General features: G+C 39.5%; 1 long non-coding RNA gene across 1 annotated transcript in view; it reads left to right on the forward strand.

The window, feature by feature from the left end:
- The window catches only part of LOC124982076 (uncharacterized), a 31816-nt gene extending 23496 nt beyond the window's left edge, over positions 1 to 8320 (forward strand). The window contains exons 3-4 of the long non-coding RNA XR_007108174.1: positions 6285 to 6358; positions 8267 to 8320. This is a non-coding gene — a long non-coding RNA (uncharacterized LOC124982076). The remainder of the gene's footprint in view (positions 1 to 6284; positions 6359 to 8266) is intronic.
- The last annotated feature ends 17248 nt before the right edge of the window (positions 8321 to 25568 follow it).

A 25568-nucleotide genomic window follows, 5' to 3' on the forward strand; every position in this document is an offset into this window, starting at 1 on the left:
TGTTTTTTCCAGCCTATACTAACTACTCACCCAGGATGACGCAGAAAATTACAAAAGACAAAAGATATTATATCTCTATGAACTAAAACCGGCAGCCTATCAGAAGAATTCACTGGATGTTTCTATTAAGGCTAACAGTCAAGGTAGATTTGAAATATTCAGAAGCCTCCCATGCTTCATCTGTTCAAACAGAATATCTCAGTCACCTAAAAATCTGAACAAGAACAAAACAGGAAGCTCTGGTAGTTCTCCTTATTCTTCTCCCAATCTTGTCTCTGACTTTGAGATTCACAGACTGTGGTCCTGGTGCTACTTGGCATTTTGAGGCAGCTAAAATTCGTCAGTCCTCCACCCTTTGAAGACCAATTCCAAGAAAAAAAAAAAAATAGCTAAATATTCTAGAAATGAATGGGTACAGAAAACATTCTAGCCATTTGTTCTTGGCGCAGATTTCCAAGTACTCTGATCTATTACAGAAAAGTTCCCAAAATAAAGTTCACAGAAGAATAACATCATGAGATAGTTTTCAAAGAGATCTTATGAAAAAAGAATTGGGGGAAAGGAAGTATAGCTCTTTCCAGGATGTTCACGGTACATGTAACGATCTTTAAATATTCTATAGGAAATAATCATCACTAGATTTTTATCCATCATTGCCTAAATATTTTTGCCTGGAAAATAAGTTTGTCACATAACAATTCTTAATATATTATGTAACAAATATTTTGCAAAAACATACCAATGACACTTATTCAGAGAAGTAAAAAGTAGGGGTAAGACCAGTTCCCTTTTATGTGCTTAGAGTTGTCCTAAATGAATGCCTGGCTGATCCTAAGAGGTGGACCAGAACACCTGCCCATCAATTTCCTAATATAATCAATTACCTTCCAATTTTTATCTGAGGAGAGAATTCATCTAGCTGCAGAAGAGTCAGTGAAGAAAGCCAAAGTCTACACACAAACCCTGTCTGATTATAAAAATGAAGTTAAAAAGGAGACACTGTATTCTGAGATGGATAAAGAGAAAATAAAGCATAAAAATTAGTGCTTAAGTAGGAGAAAAGAAAATCATCTGGAAAACTCCAAAAGAGATCATTCTCTAGGAACAATTCCCTGTGCCACTCAGGGTTGAAATTTTCAGTGAAACACACAATTCCAATCAAATGATAAAACTTACAAACAGCCTAATAGATTTAATAGACCTGAAATAAATTGAAACGTTTATTTAAAAAAAAAAAAAAAGGTTCTAAAAAATAACTCCAAACCCTAACCCTATTCAGAGTTAACCTATTATGTGGTTGCATTCTTTCAAGAAATAGATCCTTGCCACCCTATATAAACAATTCCAGGATATATAAAAAGACATAAATCCCCCTAGCTTAATTTACAAAGCTGGCATAATTGTGACACTGAAACCCCACAAACCACACATGCACACACACATGTATTGCTAATGTCACAACTACTGACAAACAACGGTAATGAGTACAAAACTCCTACCTAAAATTCAAGCGTGTAATAAAATTACAAGCCATCGTGGAAAAGTGGGATTTATCACAGGAATGTCCACTATCTGACAAAAAGCAGTGAAATCATACCCCAGTATATGTGTGAACAGTAGAATAAGATGGCCACTTCCTGTTCTATTTCACAGTGGTTCTCAGGGCCTGGGTGACCCTCTTATTTCACAAGTTTTCTTCAGAGATGAAACAAGCAGCTCAAAGATAAAACTGCTGCTTCTTATTTGGAGCCTAAGATCATTGAAGAAAAGAGAGGAAAGGAGAATGTCCTTGAAGGCAGAGAAAGGACACTGGTTCTCCCTGTGGGAAAGAAAGTAGATGGCCGTCAACGGGTCACAGGTAGTGGAGACCAGCGTGTCGGCAGTGGGGCTTTCCTAGGGAGACAGCCAGCGCGTAGGGAGGCTGGGCTGTCAGCAAAGGGCTCTAACCACACCTAGGATTCCTGTGCATGGAAATGAAAGTAGCAGAGACAGGAAGTAACCAATGACAAATGGGACAGTCCAAAGTGTTTAGGGTGAATTGAGGGCAAAAAAAGGAACGTCCTCCAATCTACCATCGTGGCATGAATACTTGCTTTAGCCATTCCGCCACAGCTGCAGTGGAGAAACAAGGCCATGAGAGAGAAGTCCACTCTTCAGAGTCAAATACATTCACTTACTTATAGAGGCAGATGCTGCATAAAGATGTTTCAACTGGTGATGGACAGACTATATAATAGAAGGTTACATTTGAGTGATGTTGTAGACACCTTAGTTTCTATAAGTACACTCAGTGGTGTTCACACAATGACAAAATCACAATGACAAAAGACACGTTTCTCAGAATGCATCCCCCTTGGGCTGGGTTGTAGCTCAGTGGTAGAGCCCTTGTCTAGTATGTATGAGGCACTGGTTTTGATCCTCAGCACCACATAAAAATAAATAAATAAAGTAAACTTATTGTGTTCATCTACAATTAAGAAAAAATGTTTTAGAAGGAATGCATCTGCCTTGTTAAACAAGACTTGACTGTTTTCTTAATATATATTCCAGCACTGTTTCAAGTGCAGGGGATACAACAGGGATAAACAGAAGGACATCCAGCCCCGAGGAGCTTACATTCTAGATGAAACAATTACAATAAACAATTAACAAAATGATAAAGTAAGTTAGACAGTATGTTAAAAGGTTATATGCTCTGGAATAAAAAAGAAGTGTTAAAATGCTATTGTCGCCCGGTCAAGAACATGGTAGTAGTAGTAGAGGTTGGCGAGCAAGGGTCAGATACTGAATAGATTCTGAAGGTAAAGTCAACACTATTTCTTCACAGATATCTTGTGGGGTGTGAGGGATGAAGAGTAGTGAAAACAACCCCAGGTTTTTCCACTGGAGCAATTGTAAGGATAGAATTGCTATTGACTGATCAGGGATAGACTAAGAGTAAAGCAGTTTGGGAAGATGGACCGCAGAGATCCAACCTAACATTTTTAAGGTTGAGATTAAGCATCCAACCTATTTTGGGTAGGAATCAAATATAAAAGCCAAGTTGTGTGGTTCAAAGTAATGTTTAAAAGGAAAGAAGGAGGGAAAGAAGAAAGGATGGAGGGAGAGAAGAAAAAAAGAGAAGGAAGGAGGAAGGAAGGGAGGAGGGACGGAGGAAGGAAGAAAAACAGGGAAGGAAGAATAAAAGATGGAGGGAAGGGAAGAGAGAGTGAAGGAAGAGGAAAAATAAATAGCTATTTATTAATCAGCTCTTTGTCATGGCAGAGGTGAGAACAAAGAGTGTGGAAGAGTACAGGGACATAATATACCCTTCAAAGACACACAGCCAGTGACCTACCTCTTCCAACTAGGCCCTGCCTCTCAAAGTTTCCACCTGCTCCCAGTAGGACCACCAGCTGGAGACCCAGATTTCAACACATAAGCCTTTGAAGAACATTCCAGATCCAAACTGTAATGGGAGGGGGGCATAAATGAGCTTTCTCACACAATAAGTTTTTGAACCAAAGTTCAATTCCACTATATAATTATCAAAAAAACATGCTTTGTGATATTCTAAGATCTGTACAGAATTTGATTTAATCTGGGGGATATTTGGAGAAATCATGGAGATTTTGCAGATAAAGTATCAATTAAACAGGGCTTAGACAGATACATAGAAGCCTCTGAGACTAACAAATAAGACAAAGCTACAAAGAGCTAGAAAGCCAATATGAAACTTCACAGTGCAATACTAAGTAACCCAGCGTGACCAGAACCTCTGGTGGATGGGATGAAATGACTGTAAATTAAGAAGGCTGGTTCAGCTTGTGAAGGCTCTTGTGTAATGTGCTAAGTAATTTGAACTTATTTTGCATTCATTTGTGTAATTACAACTGAGAACAGAAGTAGAAAATTCCCAGGCACTGGAGATGCGGTTGTTAAGTCTTCAGTAGGTGGAATGGAGTGAAGCTGCATTAAAGCCCAAGTAGCCACAGACAAAGAAGTTCCTGCAAAATATTGGCATATTTATTGTAAAATTTCAGTTCAGAGCTAGTGTCATCAAAAAAAAGTATACCCCAATCAGAAAACACACAGTGATCTAGACAAACTTGACTAAAAACTGAACAGGGATGGGGTGTTATCTCCAACTTGAACTTCATTCCTACCTATAATTCTTTGTATTTTGCTCTATTTATTTATATTTAACTGATGGAAACTGTTAACGTCCATTCTGCTTTCCTCAACTAATTTGTTTTAATCAGTAGTTTTGCCTTAAAAACCTCTTCGGTTATTATGAAAGATGTTTAAACCAGGAAACACAACTAATGCTTGCATTCAAAGTGAAATGTTGACCAGACTAAACAAACAAGCATCTACTGAAGGGACAACTCGTATCTAAGATATGCACAGATTTATGGATCTTTGCCCTTTAATCCAAAGGTCCTAAGGTCCTATAACTCAGGGACCCCTCTAGCTTGCCAAATATTTATTTTATCCTTAACTCAAGAAGATTCAGACCACTGTTAAGAAAAAGGGATAAAGATTAACTTGCCCTTCCATGCTTCTCAATTAGACATCTCACATGGAGCCATTGTCAGGACCACAGAAGCCTGGTGCAAGGTCCAGGAACATACAAGGTACCTCTTATCAGGAGATGAACACACGGTGCCTGGCTTCTGCAGTGCTTTCTGGAGCTGCAGTTTCACCCGAGTACTTCAGACACTGATGTCCTCTGCATTCTACTTTTTACCAAACCCAAATATCTTTCCCAAAGGCACTTAACACTGCTTCCACTACTGTATCTAGCTATTTTCAATAATCAATTTAATATTTCAATTAATCTCCTTCTGGCCTTGGTTTCTACTCTATTTAAAAACTTGAACTTGAGGGACTTGGGTAATAGCTCAGTGGTAGAGCACTTGCCTAGCACGTATGAGGCATTGGGTTCAATGCTCACCACCACATAAAAATCAATAAATAAAATAAAGGTATTTAAAAAAAACTGAACTTGGTACCTTTTATCCTTGGCAGAATTAATTAGAAAATATTTTTAAGCAAAACATAGCAACTAAAACATATTGAGATCACATGGACAGTAAATAGTAAATATTTAGGGAAAACAGTGAAATAAAATATTATATTGACCATTTGTAGGAATAGTTTCAGGCATCCTACTAACTTATGGAATTTATTGAATTTTTATACAAATCATCAGTGATTGACATCTCTAAGAGTATCACCATCTTCAGAGAACCCAGACCTACAAAACTTAGACATGTTCCTTTTCTGGAATTTAACCCAAAGCTGGGTTTAACCCAAAGCTTGCACTGAGTCATCAGAGATCTGCACTTTCTTTTAAATGAAAGCAGCCCAATTATTTTTATTGGGCACTCTGGCATGAGGTGTGAATGTAGGGAAGACAAGCCTTTTTCTTTTGTTTTTCATCTCATCATGAAATGAACAATCATTGCTACATATTTACTCCCACAATAAAAGCTGAAAGTTTAGCCAGAGAGATCTTGTCATAAATGTATATCGCCAACTCTAGGATAGTCAATGTTTAATTATGTACTTTATGAGTTTTCTAAACCTGATCTCCATTAATTTCCCTTTTTCTCTCTTTGTGATGGTTACTTTTATGTATCAACTTGACTGAACTAAGAGATGCCCAGATAACTAACTGGTCAAATGTTATTTTTTAGTGCATGCGTGAGGGTGTTTCCAAAAGAAATTAGCATTTGAATTGATAAACTGAGAAAAGAATGTGCTCTTACTACTGCAGCTGGACACCATTCAATTTGTGGAGGGATCCAATAGAAAAAAAAAAAAAGAGAGAGAGAGAAAAAATGTGAATTCACTCTCAGCTTAAACTGGAACATCTATCTTCTCCTCCTTCAGACATCAGTGTTCCTGACCCTCAGGCCTTCGGACTTAGATAGACTCTGATGCCATTGCCCTCTCCCCCTCTACCCCATTCTTAAGACCTTCAAATCAGACTGAGGTTTACATTGCTGGTTCCCCTTTTCTCAGGTCTTTGTGCTTGGACTAAATTCTGTCAGTGACTTTCCTGATTCTCAAGCTTGTAGATGGCAGATCATGGGATTTCTTGTCCTCCATAATCACATAAGACAATTCCTATAATAAATCCTCCTACATAAAACACACACACACACACACACACACACACACACACACACACACGGGGTTTCATTTCTCTGGAGAACCCTAATACAATCTTACAGTTCATTTCATCTCCTGTAATGAATATGTACTATTTTTATCTTCCCAATACCCTTCTCTTCCAGATTCAGCCCCATACCATTCCTATTTCCATTTCCTCCTGGGAAATCTTCCTCCATCACACCACCACATGGTTCAGGTAAGAGTCACTAAATCACAATAACCCATCCACAGGTCAGAAAAGTTGCACAGAGCTGTGACTGGACTCTCTTTAAGCTTGTATAGATTGGGACTTCAGAAAAAGGGACAATTCCTCTCTGGTATCAAGGCCTAGGATTCAAATCTGAAAGCATGGTGGAGGAGGTGACCTTGTGGAAGAAGTCCATAGGAAAACATGTTGAAAAGAATGACAGCTGGAAATGAAAGAAGCCTGCAGGCATCTGAGTTTCTGTTTTGGATTGTCCTGTAGCCCAGTTATATCCTTTGTGCTAGTGCAAAGCTCCAATTGCATTCTGCCACTTGGACGCAAAGGGTCCTGACTAATATAGACCCTCTCATAATCCCTTTATGAAATACCAATCTAGTTCATTCTCCTTTGAGTAGCAACTCCTGTAAAAATAAATTAATAATGGTGATAAGTTTAGCTCTGGGAGAATCTGAACCATTGTCCAGAGAGGTGAAGTTGCGGGTGAGACGGGAAAGGGGAAACGTCTACACTTCTATCCTATTAGACAATTGGATGCCGGCTCCATTCAGAAGGCAGCTTGGCACCCGGCCCCGAGCACTGTGGATACCCAGGCAGATCTTCACATGCCAAAGTTCTTGATGAATCCAGATGAGTTCACCAATGTGATCTCACTTCAGAGTCTTCAGATGAAAGGAAGTGTGTGGTGTGGGTGAATCAAGGGCAGAAGCGAAACTCCCTCCTCTCCAGTCAAGTTTCCAGGCAGAGAAAAGCAAAAAGGGAAAAGATTCCAAAACCAGCTCACTCCTGGAGCCAGTCACCAGTGACTTAGCTCCCGGTGGAAGATTATCCTCGGGGCTCTGAGGGCGACTCCACAGCAGCCCAACCACTCCCCCACAGTGCTCATATTTTCATGTTGCAATAACAGCCACTCCTTATTCTGGTTTGGGTCCAACAAACAATCCTTCCCTTCTCCTCTAATACCAGCCTTCTACAATGAGCTCATGTCCTCCCTCTCTCTTCCTCTCCCTCTGACTCACAGTGCTCAAAGCCTTAAGAAGTAAAAACCTGTTGGATCAGCCAGACTGGGATCATCAACTTCCAATGGACCAGCCCTCCTGTGAAAGGGAATCTCACTTTCATTGTTAGCACAGGGCTCGGAGTTACTTAACTTGGTCATGAAAAGCCCAAAACCCAACTCATTCTTCCCCCAGCAAAACAGTAGTTTTATATGTCTTTAAAAGGAAAAGAAAATATGCCTTTAGTAAAACAAAATTACTCTCGTATTTCAGCCTCTCAAATGGGATGCCATCCATCCGGCATCAAAACTGAGTAATGAGGTGATCCCTTCATCCCAGGTAGTGTTTGTGAATATAGTTTTTGGCTATTCTGCAAATGTTTTAAGGGAGTCAAATTCAGAAATGTAGGAGTCATCAGTGGAGACAACCTGATCGCCTTCGTCTTCATACATGAAGTATGAAAAAAGTGCCTATTTAGTTCAATTTTTCAGTAAATATTTGTAGAAATTATCATAAAGTGGTTCGCCTGTGGAAAAATAAAGATCTACAACAAAAGTAAAATACACACAATACAATAAGACATTAGTCACTAAAGATCTTATGGAGAAAGGAGTCACTATTATCCAAACCAGAAAACAATTTAGTACATCTCACATTTTTCAAAAAAATTCTTAAAAAGTCTGTTTTTGCCAGGTGTCATGGTATTCCCTTATAATCCTAGCTACTCAGGACACAGGAGGATTACAGGTTTGAGGCCATTCTTGGAAGCTTAGGAAGACTCTGTTTTGAAAGAAAAATTTAAAAGGACTGGGAGTGTAGTCAGTGGCAGAGAGCTGATGAGGTCTTAGGTTCAACCCCAGTATGCAAAAAAAAAAAATTAATGAATTTTTAATCATCTTTTCAGGAAAAAAAATCTCTATCTTGGGTATCAAGACAAATAAAAACATTTTGAACAGACACTTCACAGAAGAAGATCTACAATTAATCAACAGATATATGAAAAAATGTTCAACATCTCTAGTAATAAGAGAAATGCAAACCAAAACTACCCTAAGATTCCATCTCACCCCAATTAGAATGGCGATTATCAAGAACACAAGCAACAATAGGTGTTGGTGAGGATGTGAGGAAAAAGGTACACTCATACATTGCTGGTGGGGTTGCAAATTAGTGCAGCCACTCTGGAAAGCAGTATGGAGAATCCTCAGAAAGCTTGGAATGGAACCACCATTTGACCCAGCTATCCCACTCCTTGGCCTATACCCAAAGGACTTAAAATCAGCATACTACAGAGATACAGCCACATCAGTGTTCATTGCTGCTCAATTCACAATAGCCAGATTGTGGAACCAACCTATATGTCCTTCAGTTGATGAATGGATAAAGAAACTGTGGCATATATATACAATGGAATATTACTCCAACATAAAGAATGATAAAATTATGGCATTTGCAGGCAAATGGATGAAATTGGAGAATATCATGCTGAGTGAGATAAGCCAATCTCAAAAAACCAAAGGACGAATGATCTCGCTGATAAGCAGATGATGACATATAATGGGGGGTGGGAGGGGTTAGCGTTAGGGTTAGGGTTAGGTTTAGGGTTAGGGTTAAGGAGGGGGGCAAGAATGGAGGAAGGAAGGACTATATAGAGGGAAAGGAGGGGTGAGAGAGGTGGGGGGGAAGGAAAAAAATAACAGGATGAATCAAAAAACATTACCCTATGTAAATTTATGATTACACAAATGGTATGCCTTTACTCCATGTACAAACAGAGAAACAACATGTATCCCATTCGTTTACAATAAAAAAAAAAAGACAAATAAAAACATTTTATAGAAGGTCTGTCTCCCTCCTCTCTGATCAGTACCCTTAAAGTCAAATTGGTATTTTATTACCTGCCTCTCCCAGGCTGCAGATGATTAAATCAAGCAACTCTTAATGAAGACTCAGGTCAAGCACATTTTACCCTGGCTCAGTGATGTACTTTTTAGGCCTTGGTACAAACTTCTTGTGATGAATCTTCTTAGGTTTGTACAAGGGAGCAGAGAAAAAGAAAGTACTGGGATAAAAAAATGTTCACCACGGATCAGAACCCATGCTAATCATCAAGAGGCTGTGAAACAGTGTGTAATCAGATAAACTCAGAAAGTGATGTTTTTCCGTATGATTGCCGTCACTGGCCAGCAAGGTTTGTGGATGTAGTAAGTGATCTGGTTGTTTTTTTCTGGACAATAGTTATCCATGAAGAGATGATTAGCTTTCCATTACACATAATGAATGCTCACTTGAGTTTATTTGCCCCTATCAGTCTCTCTCCCCGCTTAGCCTCTCAGACAATTAATTTTCCACAACTTATCCTAGTACTCAGTCTAAAAAATAACAACAAGGAAACATGATCCTATGGCTAGCTCTGTGGTTATTTTGGTGCCTTCTTGGGAAAATCATACTTACAAAGTATAATTGAAAATGTACTGGAAACTTCCAGCCAAAGAAAAATCCAGAGAAAGTTACGGTTCCCTTTGTAACTTGAGCCCCTAAATAACCAGCTTCTTAAGGGGTAGGCCTTGTATTTTGAAATAAGAAGCAACAGGTTCTTTAATCATCTTTGGATCTAACTTTCAGATTCTCTGGCATGGTTTGCTTATGATAGTTCTGCGTATAAAGAAAAACCAAAAAAATCAAAGTTGAGACCACAGATGTAATACGACATAGCTAGACAGTGACAGAGGTGGCATTTGCCAGTCTAGAACCCACATGCTGTGTTGTTATTTTGCTTTTCATGATATAATGTGGATCAAATGCCTACAAAAGATTTCATTTTTTTTTCCAGCCCTTCTGATTCTTTCTCAGGTTTAGTGAGAATTTCTATAGCCACTTTGGAGTGTTTTAATCAAGGACACAGTACAATCCTTCATAAAACTCCAAGCAAACTAGTTTCCAATTTGTCTTGGGTCATTCAGCTCTCAATTCTCCCTATAAGTCTAAAGTAGCAAAAGTCTGCAAATCCTTTCTATTTGCCTCTGGAATGTGTTTTTGTATTTTGAGAATGAGTGCTTCTCAAGTTCCAGTAATTCACACCAATTCACGTGTTTTAAATGAAGCCAGGCTGCAGAGGAACCCGAGAGGAAATAGAAAACTGCCCATGATTGCTCCCAATTCATCTCTGCTCACTCCATTCCACACACAGCTGGGCTGAACAGAAAACACCATCCCAAATTTAGTAAAATTAAAAAAAAAAAAGAATTCATGGGGATGTCTCTTTCATGTCTTTTCATCGTCTAGCTGGATAACTATATGGGCTTTTAATTTCCTCTTCTAAAATTTTACACTGTCCAAAAATTAAATCAAAATGTTTCTTCAAAAATCTCCTGATCTTTTTTTTTTTTTTTTTTTTTTAATTTGGTGAAGCTAGCAGCTTGCAGCCACTCACCACAGTGGTGAAAACAAGATGGGAAATGAATCTAACCGCTGTTTATATATAGCATCCCAACACAAGCTGTGTTTTCTAAGTCGGCTGAAGGGGCTGCAGACTTGGTGAGCCCTGCCAGCTGCTTTTAAATTTCCTGATGAAAGTGTTCTTCATGTGAGTGCCTGTCTTTTGAAGAGAAAGAGACTCCTTCACCCCAAGAAAGTGTTTAATTAAAATATTTACATGGCACACCCTCTGTGGTGATAAAAATTAGCATAGGAATACTATACAACAATAAAAAAGAGCAAACGAGGGATACACACAAAAACATAGAGGAACCTCACAGACTGAACAAAAGACACACCTGCAAAGGGTCATATAGTCTTTGATTCCATTTATTGGAGTTCATTCATAGAATTCAGAATTGGTTATCATAGTATGGAGCTGGACAAGGTATTGACTAGGAAGAGACCTGTGGAAGTTTCTGTATGTGTATGCATGTATGTTTGCATATGTATAGTTTATATGTACACAAAATTATTAGGAGAAGTACGTAGATCTTTTTAAAATCTTTACTCAATGTGTATTTATACTTTACTTAAAATATTTTTCAAAAATTTCAGCATAGCTGCGTATTTGAAAGAAAAATTCATTCATGCATCAAACATTACTGACAACTCTGTTTCCTGTACACAGACTTTCGAAAATGGTACTTAGAGATCCAAAACTCCTTATTTGCAGTTATAAAATCCAAAAAGCTCTGAAAACCAAAATTTTTCCAACTGACATGAGTTTTTTTTTTTTTTAACATTTTTATTTATTCTACAATCTAGCTAGTAAAAATTTTCAGAAGCCCCTCTGTGAAAATGTTCATCTTTGATTGTGGGGCAGTGTCCACACCCCATAGGGATGATACAAAATATATAGCACGTGCAATTCATTACCTTTGTGAAATCCAAAAATGTTTTAAATTTTAAAATTCATCTGGCCCAAAGAGTTTTAGGTAGAGATAGTGTTAAGTTTTATTTATTTGAAGGTGTGTTTGAAAAGGTCCAACTATCATAGTAAACCTGTGATTTCATAGATACTATTGCTTAAGATGAGGCTAAATTTACTTAAGTATACTGGGGGTTGAATATTTTTAATTAAATGTGTAATAAGGTGATTCACAGCCAAAATTGGGAAAGTGTCATGGGAATGACTGAACCTTAACAAACATCTGAGAGCATGTTCAAAAAGATCTTAGCATGTTGACACAGAAGGCCAACCAATTCCATAAGACAGGATGAGAATAGTGGCTTTCTTTGAATCTTTCTAGCACCAAGCATGATCTTGCATGTGGGAAGACTCAACAAAGGTTCACTGGGTGGAAAGGAATCTTCAACAGGCGTCATCTTTTGGCTTCTGTTACACACCATCCCTGTAAAGGGAAAATGAACATCTTTTTAAATAAATTTTAAGACCTTTGAGAAATAGGACTTTGACTTCTTTCAGTTGGTTTTAAGAAAAAAAAAAACTTGATTTTTCCCTTTTAATTTTAAGGCATGTCTCTCGGACACTCAAATAAATCATTAAATCCCTAAATCCCTACTGTTCATTCTGTTCACTCAAAGCAGAAATCTCACAAACCAACCATGTGAAATTCGCCACTAACTTATCTGACTTACTCTGGGAAAAGATTTGCTTTTGTGTGTGTGTGTGTGTGTGTGTGTGTGTGTGTGTGTGTGTGCTGATGCTGCATTGCACCATAACCTCTAAACGACCAATTTCATATTTCTTCCCTTTACTCTTTGCGTTTTCCCTCTCTGTCTGCATTCTGCCCAGATATATTCCGGAAGCACTATAATTGTTTGCTTCATGCTTCTGTATCAGTTTCGGGGTGACCCTAAATTAACAGTCTGTGGACCGAGGTGTTCAGACCAAAAACATTCCTTTGAAAAACATGTAGCATCGCTCCACTCAAGCAGCTGCAGCCTTTTATGAATGGTTCAGGAGTTTTTCACACCTCCTTTTAAATCCAGTGCATTTGAAGTAATAAAACAGGGAACAGTTTATAGGCAGGAAATATTAAAATATTTAATTGCTTTTTCCCCCCTTTGGCACAAGGCAGACAGCCTCAAGCTTTCTATAACACATGAAAAAAGGACACCTGCCCAAGCTTGAATGGACATGAAACAGGGAATTGCCAAATTGGATACATCTGTGACTAACCCTCTGCTTTTTAAACCCACATCAAGCCCAGTTTTGTTTTTTTGTTTTTTTTTTATTAGTTCGAACCGTTTCCCTCCAATTATTTTTCGTTTTCTTCTTCCTTCTCCTTGTCTAGGCTATGACAAAACACAAATGAGAGTAAAAGGATATCATGCCGGAGATGATTCTCTAACCTGTCCTCAACAAAATCTATCCAAACAACACACGACTTGAACTTGAAAATTATTCCCATTGTCCGGTCCTATGAATAAGCTAGCCCATCTTGTCAGAGAAACAGCTGAATGCCACCAGCACTAATCACAAAACCTTTTGACTGGTCTGTGGCTGAGGAAGACAGCATATGGTCAAGTTCCAGCCCTGCCAATTGCTGGTGGGTTGACTTCGGACAGGTGACTTAGTTTTTCCAAGTTTCAGTTTTCTTCTATGTAAAATGTAGATTGTTGATTGTGCCTCTCACCTGAGATGGTTTGGGGTGCTAAATGAGATCTCGATTCTCAAGTATTTGGTGTGGCGCTTGGTCCTCTGTGAAGCCCCAGTGTTAGTTGATTTAAAGCAAAAGAAGATAATAACAGCATCCTTCCAAATAAATGTAGTATAAGCATTACCTTCCTGAAATTTGTGTTATTATTTCATAGCTGCCTAACAAATTTCCACACACTTTCCCGCTTGAAACAATACACACTGATTAGGTCACGGCTGTGCAGCATGGAGGACAGCTCCTGCCTGAAGACTGAGCAGTATCAGGCTTCCAAGCTCAGGTGGATATCCACTGCATTCATTTGTGGGACTGAAGCCCTTTTCCCTTGATGGCTGCCACCAAAGTTGCCTCTCTCAGCTCTTAGAGACAACACTTGGTCCCTTTCCTCGTGAATCCCCTTCGTCTTCAAAATCAACCACAGAATTCCCTTTACACTGAATCCCTCTCATGCTTCCCTTCTCTCTGCTGTGTGATCGCATTAGTCCAAATAATCTTCCTTTCCAGCTGATTAACAACCTCAGTTTCATCTGCATAAATCTCCTCTGTCATGTAACAGATCATAATCACAGAGTAACACCCAGGGAGCAGAGGTCGTGGGGTCCGATTTAGAATTCTGATGACCATAATATAAATAATGGAGGTTAAGTTGAACAAACACGAACAGATTGTAAGGCAGAGCCAGGAAAGGATGGGGCAACCTCCTAACCACTCTTTCTAGTGTGCATTCTTCCTGCCCTCGAAATCCATCTTCACGGACCTGCTTGCATGGGTGATCTAGAAGCAAACCCTATAACCTCCTCATTGTCTGCAAGATCAAGTTGACACCTCTTAACCTGACTAATAAGCTCTTCATGATTTGGCTGCCTCTCAAAACTGCCTCTCAAACCTCTTGTCAATTCCACATTTATGCTTTTCATCCCAGAAACACCAGACTGCTCCTAGTTTGTCCACTAATCACCATGCCTCTCACTATTGTATCTTTATCCGAGCAGTACACGTACCTTGGAACACTGTTTTCATTACCCCTTTGTCTAGGTAACCTCATCCTTCAATTTTGCTCAGTTATCACTTGGTTTATGATTTCATTCATTCCATAGGTAATTACTAAATATTCACTCTATGCCAGAAACTAGGTTATAGTGATAAAACAGACACACACACACACATACACACACAAAGAGTCTCTGCTTTCAGAGAGTTGGGGGTACAGACAAGCAAGCAAAATTATATTCCTGTGATAAGAACAATGACTGGAGAGGACTGCAGCATCTGCAAGTGTCACTTAACCAAAGTCGAAAGTTTTCTGGAAGAAGTGCTAGCCAATCTCCCAAAGGTTCACATGTTAAAGGCTTGGTCCCCAATGTGGCACTATAGTGGGGTGATGAACCTTTAAGAGGTAGGGCCTTGCAAGAGGTAATTGGGTCACTGGAAATATCACCCTTGAGAGAAAAAAAAAAATGTAGCTCTTAGGGTCCTGGTTGGTTCTTAAGAGTGTAGGTCGTTACAAAACAAGGCATTCGACCTGATGGACCCATTCTGCATGTGGCCAGTTTCCTTTCTGTCATGTTGTGACATAGACAGGGAACCCTCATCAGAACACCAGTAGCATATTGTTTGGATCCAGCCATGGAATCATTAACCATAAAATCCTCCTTACTTATAAAGCACTCAGCCTAAGGTATTTTGTTATAGCAACAGAAAATGGACTAAGACACAAGCCAAGTTGCAAAGCATAAGCAGGAGTTAACCAAGTACATGAAAGAAGAGGACAGTGATTCAGACAAATGGAAGAGCAGAATAATGAACAAATGGTATGGCATAATATATAGAAAGAGTGTATTTCCTCTCAGGAACTCAAAATATCTCAGTCTGACCAGAATATAGGGTGCTGGAGGGAGTATAGGATTCTTTGCCTGGGCAATGAAAAGCCCCCAAAATATTTAAGATTGGATTTCTGTTTTAGAGACATCTCCCCTAATCGGCCTGCAGACTATAGATTGAAGGAGGGACTGACCAGGGAAGAGGAAACCAGCAAACGATGGAGCAGGCATTCAAATCAGAGACAACAGTGACTTGTTTTATGTAGGGGAAACAGAGACAGAAGGAGACAGATTTGGGAGAAGATGCCACCTACAATATTGGGGATGAGAGAGGGTGATGCTCAGGTTTCAGGTTTAGGTAACAGGGTGGACACTGGTGCCTGTCACTCACAGAAAGACATGGGTGGAGGAGTGGTTTTGTGGGGGAAGATAATTGTTGCCAAATGACTTCGGGTAGCCAGTAATTTACAGAGACTATTTCAATTCTTCCTAGCCCACCTGTATGATTCAACTACATTAAGCAAGAAAAGAAGTCCATTTGTTGAATGAAAGGACATGGAGGGAAATATAAAAAAGGCACCAGTCACTCACTGATTCCCTTAATTATCCACCTCACATCCCAGGGTAGAAGATTCTCCGTAGCTGGAATTTCTTACTCATAGTCAGGGATAACAGAGAAGGACAGTAATGCCATTCACACTTGCTCTTTTTTCTGACAATTGAGCTCTTCCCCAGATATCTGCATGGCTCCCTCCCTTCCTCTCTTCACTGTCTCTACTTAAATGTTGATTACAGGGGACTTATTGATCACCCTTTACCAAGAAAAAAAAATCTCCCACTCACACCCCAGCACTCTCTTATCTGCTTTATTTTTCTCTGCAGGACTTTTCAGCATCTGAAAGGGGTGTGTGTGTGTGTGTGTGTGTGTGTGTGTGTGTGTGTGTGTGTGTTACTCTTTAGTAGAACTTGCACAAAGACAAGGCTTTTGTTTAATGCTGAATCTCCATCTCAAGAACAGTATTTGGCACACAGTGGGTACCAGCACATATTTATTGAATGGATGAGTTAGAGGCAGGAATAAAGTCTGATGCTCAGAAAACTGATCATAACTGCAAAAAATCATGTAGGAATATTCAGGATAAAAGTTATAATAGAATCACAATAGGTAAGTTTTCTCAGCAAGAAAATACAAAGTTTTAAGAGGTCCCTGACCATTTCCAATGTTTACCACTCTTTAAATTGTGAGCTGTAGAATAATCTGCAAACAGTAAAGAGGAGCAGACAGGAAAGTAGAAGGAAACAGAAAAGTGGGGAAACAGTAACAAAAGTAGGAGGCTAAGCATGAAGGAGGTGTCCGCAGAGGCAATCACAATCAAAAAGACAAAGAAGAAAAGGGCTGGAAAGTCTCCATTGCATTTGGCCACCAAGATGTCAGCATGAAACTTGATGGAGTGCAATTTGGGGGAGAGGTCAAGACCAGAGCCTGATTTCAGTGGATTTTCAGAAAGGTCCGGAGAGAATGGATAAGAAAAGTAGGTGAGGGAGGGTCACTCAGGGGAGGCAGGACAGAGAAGGATTGTTTTTCTTAAGATGGTGAAGGATTAAACACATTTAAAGGTTGGTGGGAAAGACACAGTAGACAGGAAGAGGTTTAAGATAACAAAGCAAAAAAGATAATCAATACTGGAAGATCTCTAAAGTACAGGAAGGGAGGTTTCCTTCTTCCGGAAGCCTCCTGTGACCTCTGCTGCCCCTCCTCCTCTCCATCCTCCACACTATGGGTCTGCATCAAACATGCACAGTCTATTATTGTGCTTATGCAGTGGTACTATAATTTTTTTTTTTTTTTTTTTTTTTTTTTTTTTTTTTTTTTTTTTTTTTTTTTGTGGTGCTGGGGATTGAACTCAGGGCCTTAGTGCTTGTGAGGCGAGCACTCTACCAACTGAGCTATCTCCCCAGCCCTGTACTATAATTTTGTTTATGTCATTGTCATGCCACTAGGCTCTGAGCATAATTATGGAAGGGACAACTGATTCACCGTTTTAGCTTAAAGAAAGAGCACAGAATCTGATACATTTTTTTTAAAAATCAATAAAAATTTGTAGGATGAATGAGTGAATGAACAAACAAGTAGACACAGGGGCACGTGGGCTCAATGCGTGTCTACCCAGTGTTTACCATGTGCCAGGCCTTGTTCTGGGCTCTGATAATTGATAAGAAACAAAACGAAGGCCATGAACAAGTGAATTGAGGAAAGGGCATGAGAATCTGGAGGAAAAAATAAAATCAGACTTCAGATAAATAAAGTATCATGAACCAGCACTTCATAAATTCAAGAATGTTGATGTTTAGAAAGGACACCATGCCTCCTCACAGCTGATTTTTTTTTTCATGTAGGAAGGGAGGATTGACTAACCATTTATAAAGATTGATTACAGCTTTGCTCCCTCATTTCCTGTTTTTCATCCTGTAATCTATGAATCACTTGCTTGAATTTGCCTTTCTCCATAAGCTCTCAAAGGTGATTGCACTGGTTTGCCAACTCTTTACTGGAAGAGAGACATAGACCCAAGCACTTAGGGTACAGTGGAGTCAAACCTCTGTCTATAGATTATTCCAGTATGCCATTTCCACTCAGCCATCAGGAAGTTCTATCAGAATTAGTTGGAAAAGATAGGAACAAATGTGGAGGAAAAACTTATATGTCCTGCAGGCTAACAACCCCTAAAGGCAGGACTTGGGGAGATATTAGTCAAGCATCCTCAAGCAGGAATGCCAATGTTTGAGTCACTGGTGCACATCCCAGAGTACCCCAGGCCTCATACACAGGAGCCACTGAGGCACAACACTTTTGTGACATCAGGACGTCATTCTAGGTCATTTGTGCAAGTAGCAAAAAAATACATTCGCTCAAACATATAAGGAAACTTTGTTGTCACTGTGGAGTGCTTGAGTCCACATCCCAAAGTCTCTAGGCTATCAGATGCTAATCAAATGTTTTTTCCTCTCTTTACTTCCCCTACAGTAGTCACATTTTCAAAACTAAGAATTGAATCCTTTGTTGGGTCTGCTTACCCTGAAACCCAATTTCTAATCTTGGTTCGGCCTTATTCTCTTGTCCAAATATGCTTTTCCTCCAATGATATTCACTGAGCAATCACTTCTTTATGAATCGCTTCCAATTCTTTGGTCATGAGCTCAGACCTGCATTGTAATCTTCCAACCGGATATCTAGATGTTCCTCCAATACCACAAAGCAAACACGTGCAAAACCAAACTCATCCTCTTCCTCCACAAAACCAGTTCTTCCACTTGACTCCCCAGCTTCTATGAGTGGTGCCACTGTAATTTTGGACAGAAACCTCAATCATTGTTGGCCCTCTCCTCTTTTTTTATCCTTTCCTCCCTTCCATTCTTAAATTCCATTGCAAAGGTCACTAAGACCCATTTTCAGTATATCATTCCCATCCAATCTTCTTAATATCTGACTCCTTTTATTCTCAATGCCTCCTCTCAGCTCTTGTATCTTCTCACTTAGACCACTACAAACTCCATTCTGGGAAAACAAAATTTCACAATCCAACAAATTTGTACTCAAACCCTGGTTTTATCTCTTCCCAGTTGTGTGATCTTAAGCAATTTTCCCAAACTCTCTAAGCCTCAATTTTCTTCATAATATGGTGCTTCATTATAAGAGTATAGAAAGATGATGTAATTTAAAGTGCCTAGTGTATAATTGCTCAAAGATCAATTACTCTTCCCCTAGAGAAGTGTTTTGATCACATCTTTTTTTGCAAGCTTATACCTCAAGTGACTTCCTTTTTCCTATTGAAAAAAAAAAAAAAAAACTAGCAACTTCTTTGTCCTTCACAATATCAACCAAACTATTTTCTTAGCCTTCATTTCCCAAACTGACCTTCTTACTCTACCCTGAACACACCCATATGTTTACCATGCAGATCTTTCCACTGGATATGACTTTCCCATTAAACTCCCTTAGTCAAAGTTCTACCATTCTTTAAGGAACAACTCATACATCACTCCTTCTATGAGACTTAATTCTGATAATCATATATGATTTCTTCAACTTCTCTTTATTTTTTAATTTAATTTATTTTCAATTGATTGACCAATTGCAATGAGGAGGATCAAACCCAGGGCCTCAGGCACTCTAGGCAAGAGCTCTACCACTGAGCTACATCCCTAGTCCTTCATTTTCTTACTGTCTGTATTATGGAATTTGTCATACTCATATTAGTAATATACTTGTATGTATCTTTATCTTATTCTAACTTCATGTTCATCTCTAATGCCTAGTACTTTTCATCTGTACAACACTCTGAAAAATGAGCTGAATTGATTTTAAGGACATGTCCCTATAAGAATAACATTCTTCTGTTAAGCATACAAATTTGACAAGGAAGATCATTTTTGTCTATTCTAATCAATGATATATCCAAGTATCTAGAACAGTACATAAAATATATTAGGTACTCAAAACCTATCTTTCGAATGACTTTATGACCCAAGTTTATCCCTTAAACCAAGAAAAATTTCATAAAATCCAATTTTTAAGTTATGCACATTAGCAACATTAAAGTTCTGCATGGTTTCATCTCATATAAGGAAAATCATATCATGCATCATTGACAGGAAGCAAGCAGCAGCTGTTCACCCAGGAAGAGCACCCAAAGAAACAAGAGATCTGTCCTCATAGACCTGGGTGCTCTTACCCAAACAGGCTTCTCTACAGCTGTCTGATACCTTCTAATCACCCCACATGCACCTTCCCATCTGGCTTAGACCTGGGGCCTCCCACTTGACCAGAAGCCCAGCCAGCACAATGATTCAGGTACTGAGTGTCAACTCCATTCACCTCAGTCAGAATCCTGAGAGAAATCACCACTAGCCCAGCCAGAGACAGAAAACCACTGTGGAATAGTTGGCCAGGATCGCCATGCAGGCAGACACCCGTTTGCTAACTCTAACACAACTTTACTCTTCCCATAATTCTGTGCTGTGATGGACTGGGAGGAAAAAGAAAGGGAAGAAAACAAAATCTTCAAGTTAGATGGACCTGGTTTTGACTGCTGGCTCCACCATTGACAGGTGGCAGAGTTGTGGACACAGCATCAGCCTCCTGGGCTTCAGATTTGCTATCTCTAGAATGATACCTGCCTTGTAGCATTGTTGTAATAATTAACACTAATGCATGTAAATTGCCAGGAGCCTTGATGTTGCTGTTGGCATTATAGGCATTATTAGATTAGCCATCAAAAAGAATGACCACAGAGATTAAGCTAGCATTCCTAATACGATCCTAAGAACTCATCTTGACCAATTCTCTTGAATCATGACAGAGTTCTAAGAAAATGAGTCAAGTGGAGATAGTAACACCTCAAATCCAACTGACAATAAAAACTTTCAGATTCATTTTCTGAATTTACCCATCTGAGGAGACCTCATTTATCCTCATCCCTTGAGCCCCACCTCAAGGGTTCCCCATCTTCTCAGCAGTTTTCCTGGCCTTCTGCACATCCATCCACCACTTCTCCCTCCACCACCACCTAGCACCCACTGCATGCTCCCTCCACCCCTGCTCCATCCTCAGTTCCTACTCAAACCCACTCTCACCTCATTCCATGGCTGCAGGCTCCAGGGAGAGGAAGGAGGGGTGAAAGAAGGAATTACAGAACCCACAACCTGCCAAAAATGCCAAGGAATTTGGCAATCACAGCAACTATGCACTTGTTCAACTCTCACCCATTGTTTTAACTCGAATGAGTAAAAGGTAGAGTCCTGGATCTAATTGCTTCTGAAATGCACATTTTATAAGGTGTATTTTGTATCCTGTATCTTTTAGATATAGATCCCATCTACTTAAATCATACAAATGACTGAATGTTCTATGTCGCCATGGTGGGTCATCCTGGATGACAAATTGTCCATTTTGTGTTGAGCTCTTTCTCTGATTCTCTGAGATCCAAGGAAACACTGATTCTAGAACATGTTCTCCATTGATTTCAGAAGTCATCACTGTAGCTTCTCGACTCCCCCTGGAGCTCCACCTGAAGTCTGGTGGTGGAGCTAGCTGGCCTCGGAAAATGAACGCAGAGTTGTTGAGCAGTAACGGTGGCCCCTCCATGTCTGCATCCATGAATGCAGCCAAACATAGATCAAAAACATTTGGAAAAAAACTGTGCCCATACTGAACACACACAGACTTCTTTTCCCTTTGTCATTATTCCCTAAATAATACAATCTAAAAACTATTGATAGCATTTACCTTGTATTTGGTATTACAAGTAACCGAGAGACTTAAAGTACGCTGGAGGATGTGTGAAAGTTAGGTGCAAATACTATGGCATTTTACACAAGGAACTTGACCATTCACGGGTGTCTGGTATCCACATGGGCAGACAGCTGGATACCAAGGAAAATTTTTCATCTACCAGGTCCTAAAGTATCCCCCTGATTTGCTCATTCTCAGCTTTCATGGAACTTTCTCAAATTCTAGCTTAATTCTATTGTCTCTTCTCCTCCTAGCTGTTGCTCACGAGGCCCATGTTATTTCTCATCTATCAACCACTTTTTTTTAACTCTGATATCTGCCTCCAGGCATTCTCTTCCCGTACGCTCTTCTTAGCCATTATTCTGATAGCTACTCTTCCTAAAGGACTGCATTATCGCCATGTAAACTCCAAACTCTGAGCAGCACATGAAGCCCTCTGGGAACTCATCTCCACCAGCCTCACCTCTTGTCACATGCTCGCTGTCTCCTGTGCTGCCCGATGAGCACATCATGTGGCTTCATGTCTTCATACCTCTTATCTCACCACATTCTCTTCCTGGGAAAGGAACACCCTTCATCACCTACTTCCCAAACCTGAAAATTTCTCAGTACTCTCTTAAGCATCTGCTTACAACTGACCTCACCAGCTAGACTTACCCCCTCTCCACCTCCTTCTGTCCCCACTTTTCCTTATCCTCTTACCTGTTCTATCATACCTACCATACTGAATGACTTCTATTTATGTCTGCCTCAACTGCTAGACTATGAACTGTGTAATAGGAGGAATTGCCTCTCATCATCTCCTTGGTGCTATTCAAAACGCATGGCACCTTTCGGAAACCAACTTAAAACTACCCCAACTTGAAAAGACTAATATTGAAGTAAGTTCTTACTGCCTTAATTGGTTGGACTATTGTTTCATATTCCTGAAACCCCTGAAATATCTTTTTTTTTATTCATTGTACACGAAGTATTCACACCATTTGTATGATCATACATGTACATAAGGTAATGATGTTCGTCTCATTCCATTATCTTTCCTTCTCCCCACCCCCTCCCCACCCCTCATTTCCATCTACACAATCCATCCTCCATTCTTTCCTTATTCCTTCTCTGCCACATTATGTATCATCATCCATTTATCAGAGAAAACATTTGGTCTTTGGTTTTGGGGTACTGGCTGAACTCACTTAGCATGATATTCACCAACTCCATCCATTTACCTGCAAATGCTTTAATTCTATTCTTCTTTATGACTCAAAAATATTCCATTGTGTATATATACCACAGTTTCTTTATCCATTCATCTATTGAAGGGCATTTAGGTTAGTTCCACAATCTAGCTATTATGAATTGAGCTACTGTAAACATTGATGTGACTGCATTACTGTAGTATGCTGATTTTAAGTCCTTAAGGAGTGGGATAGCTGGGTCAAATGGAGGCTCCATTCCAAGTTTTCTAAGGAATCTCCATGCTACTTTCTAGAGTGGCTGCACCAATTTGCAATCTCACCAGCAATGTATGAGTGCACCTTTTTCCCCACATCCTTACAAATACATATTGTTGCTTGTATTCTTGATAACAGTCTTTTTAATTGGGATGAGATGAAATCTTAGGGTAGTTTTGATTCACATTTCTATTATTAATAGAGATGTTGAACATATTTTCATATATCTGTTGATTGCTTGTAAATCTTCTGTGAAGTGTCTGTCCAGTTCCTTGGCCCATTTATTGATTGGGTTATTTGTATTCTTGGTGTAAAGCTTTTTGAGTTCTTTATAAATTCTGGAGATTAGTGCTCTATCTGAAGTGTGCGTGGTAAAGATTTTCTCCCACTTTGTAAGCTCTCTCTTCACATTGTTGATTGTTTCCTTTGCTGAAATGTCTTTTTAAAAAATATTTTTTTCTTAGAAAGTCATCTCATTTCTGCCAGTTTGAACAAGACTGGAAACTTTGGTGTTTGTTTTGAAACCAAAAAGTGCTTTAAGAGGTACTTTGTGCAATTGGACAGGATTGAGAGGAGACCCACAGAGATGATTAAAGGCTGGAAACAAACTAAGAGAACTGGAGGGAAAAGTTAAAGGCAATTTAGAAATCAATGTCAAGCATGTGAAAGGTTGTTATTTCCAAGGAGGGTGATGAGCTCATAATGTCCATACCCTCTGAGGGGAGAACAACAGGAAATGAGGGTAAGTTGCAGCATAGAAGACTTTGGTTAGATAATGAGGAACTTACTTGGCAGCAAGCATTACTAAATACTCAAGAATCTAACAGGAATGATGTCTTAGTTTCTTGTTCTCCAGCAATATACAAACAACTGTCTGGAATGTTCCCTCATGTAATATTGCCTAAACAGAGGAATGGAATTCTACACAATTTTGAGGGACAGTCTGCAGATCTGACATGGATTTTTTTTTGGCATCCAGGACAGACACAATCTGACAGAGCTCTTCCAACTTTAAGATCTAGGGGACAGTGTTTCAGAGGAACTGAACTCAAGAGTCACCTATTTTCATTAAGCTTTTATGAAGCCACTTTTCTAGACCAAGCCCTGGGTTTGGTACCATAACATGACAGAGGTATAGTTTATTCTAACAGAGAAAAGAGTCAATTATTATATATCCCTTACAGGTCTGCTGGGCCTCAGCTCCCAGAATTCCTCTCACACATGCACAATATGTACACCCACTACACAGCTACTTGCATTTCTTCTGCGTGACACCAGGCCCTTCCACTGCTCTAACCTCCAAGCCTTTGCATGCTGTTTCCTCTACCTACCCTGCCCTCCCCCACTTCCTTACTTAGGAAATTCCTTCTTGTCCTTGAAGTCCAGGCAGAGTTGTTACCCTTCAGAACTGCCATGTTATCCCAGGCGACTCTCTTCATCCCCATTCTAGATTGTGATACTGTTTCATGATTCCTGGCTGCAAGTGTTAGAAACTGACTCAAAGTAACTCTAATAAAAGAACTTATTGGAAGTGTATCAAGAACTTAATACTAACTAGAAAACAGACTTGGAAATGCCCAACATCCAAAGGAGCTGACACGAAGCAACAGAGGGCAACAACATCCCCGTTAGATGTTTCTACCTCACCTGAGGTCTTGCATGCCCTAAAAATATTCCCTCCATCCTGGTGCCACAGTCCTAGAAGAGAGTCTAATTGACCAACCTTAGGTCTCCTGACCAGCCTGACCAGCAGGAGGCTATACTAGTAGGTTGGGTGGGAAAGATCCTCCTTTGAGTCTTCCTAGTGGGAATTGGTCACTAGAAATCGCCCTCCAACTTGACACTAAATAGAGGAGAGATTATTCCTCAAAAGAAATCAGAATACAATGAAGGAGGAAATGCAGAGTAGGCAACTCTCCTTTACAGGCATCTCATTGTTGTGCAAGATTTCTTCTTCCTGTCTGTGTTCTTAAAGTCTAAGCACTCCCTGAGACATTTCATTCCTGTGTTATACACTTGTGTACAGAGTCAGGGACAGGGATCAATAATCCCTTACAAACAAGGCTTCTGATTACTGTTGAAGGACTCACGAAAGCCAGGACAAGACAAAATTCATCCCTGCACCTGCCAATTCCAAGTTCAGTGCTTCTTCTACCATATTGCAAGGTTAGCAGGGATAGTGTGCGAAGCTTTACTCCAGCCATCAGTTTCTTAACTGAAGCAATAAGTTATCGCTGATTTTTTTTAATAAATGAAGATTGGTGTAATAAATCTTGGTTACTTAAAATTACAGAATTGATGTTCCTGTTGTGCAAATGCAATTTTTAAGCATCCATTTATCTTTGAGTCAAACTAGGCCATCCATCAGACTTCTCTGATAATTCTACTCACAGACTGATTTTTCTGACTCAATGGTGAATATGGAAAAAGAAAATAATAATACTGGGAAGTTGGAAGTCACCTCTAGTAAGTAAATAGTAAGTAACTAAACATAATAAAACTTAATACGTGAGTGTCTTCAGGGTCAACATCAGACAAGGTAAGC

This window comes from Sciurus carolinensis, chromosome 4, assembly GCF_902686445.1.
Source record: "Sciurus carolinensis chromosome 4, mSciCar1.2, whole genome shotgun sequence".
NCBI classification, from domain to species: domain Eukaryota; kingdom Metazoa; phylum Chordata; class Mammalia; order Rodentia; family Sciuridae; genus Sciurus; species Sciurus carolinensis.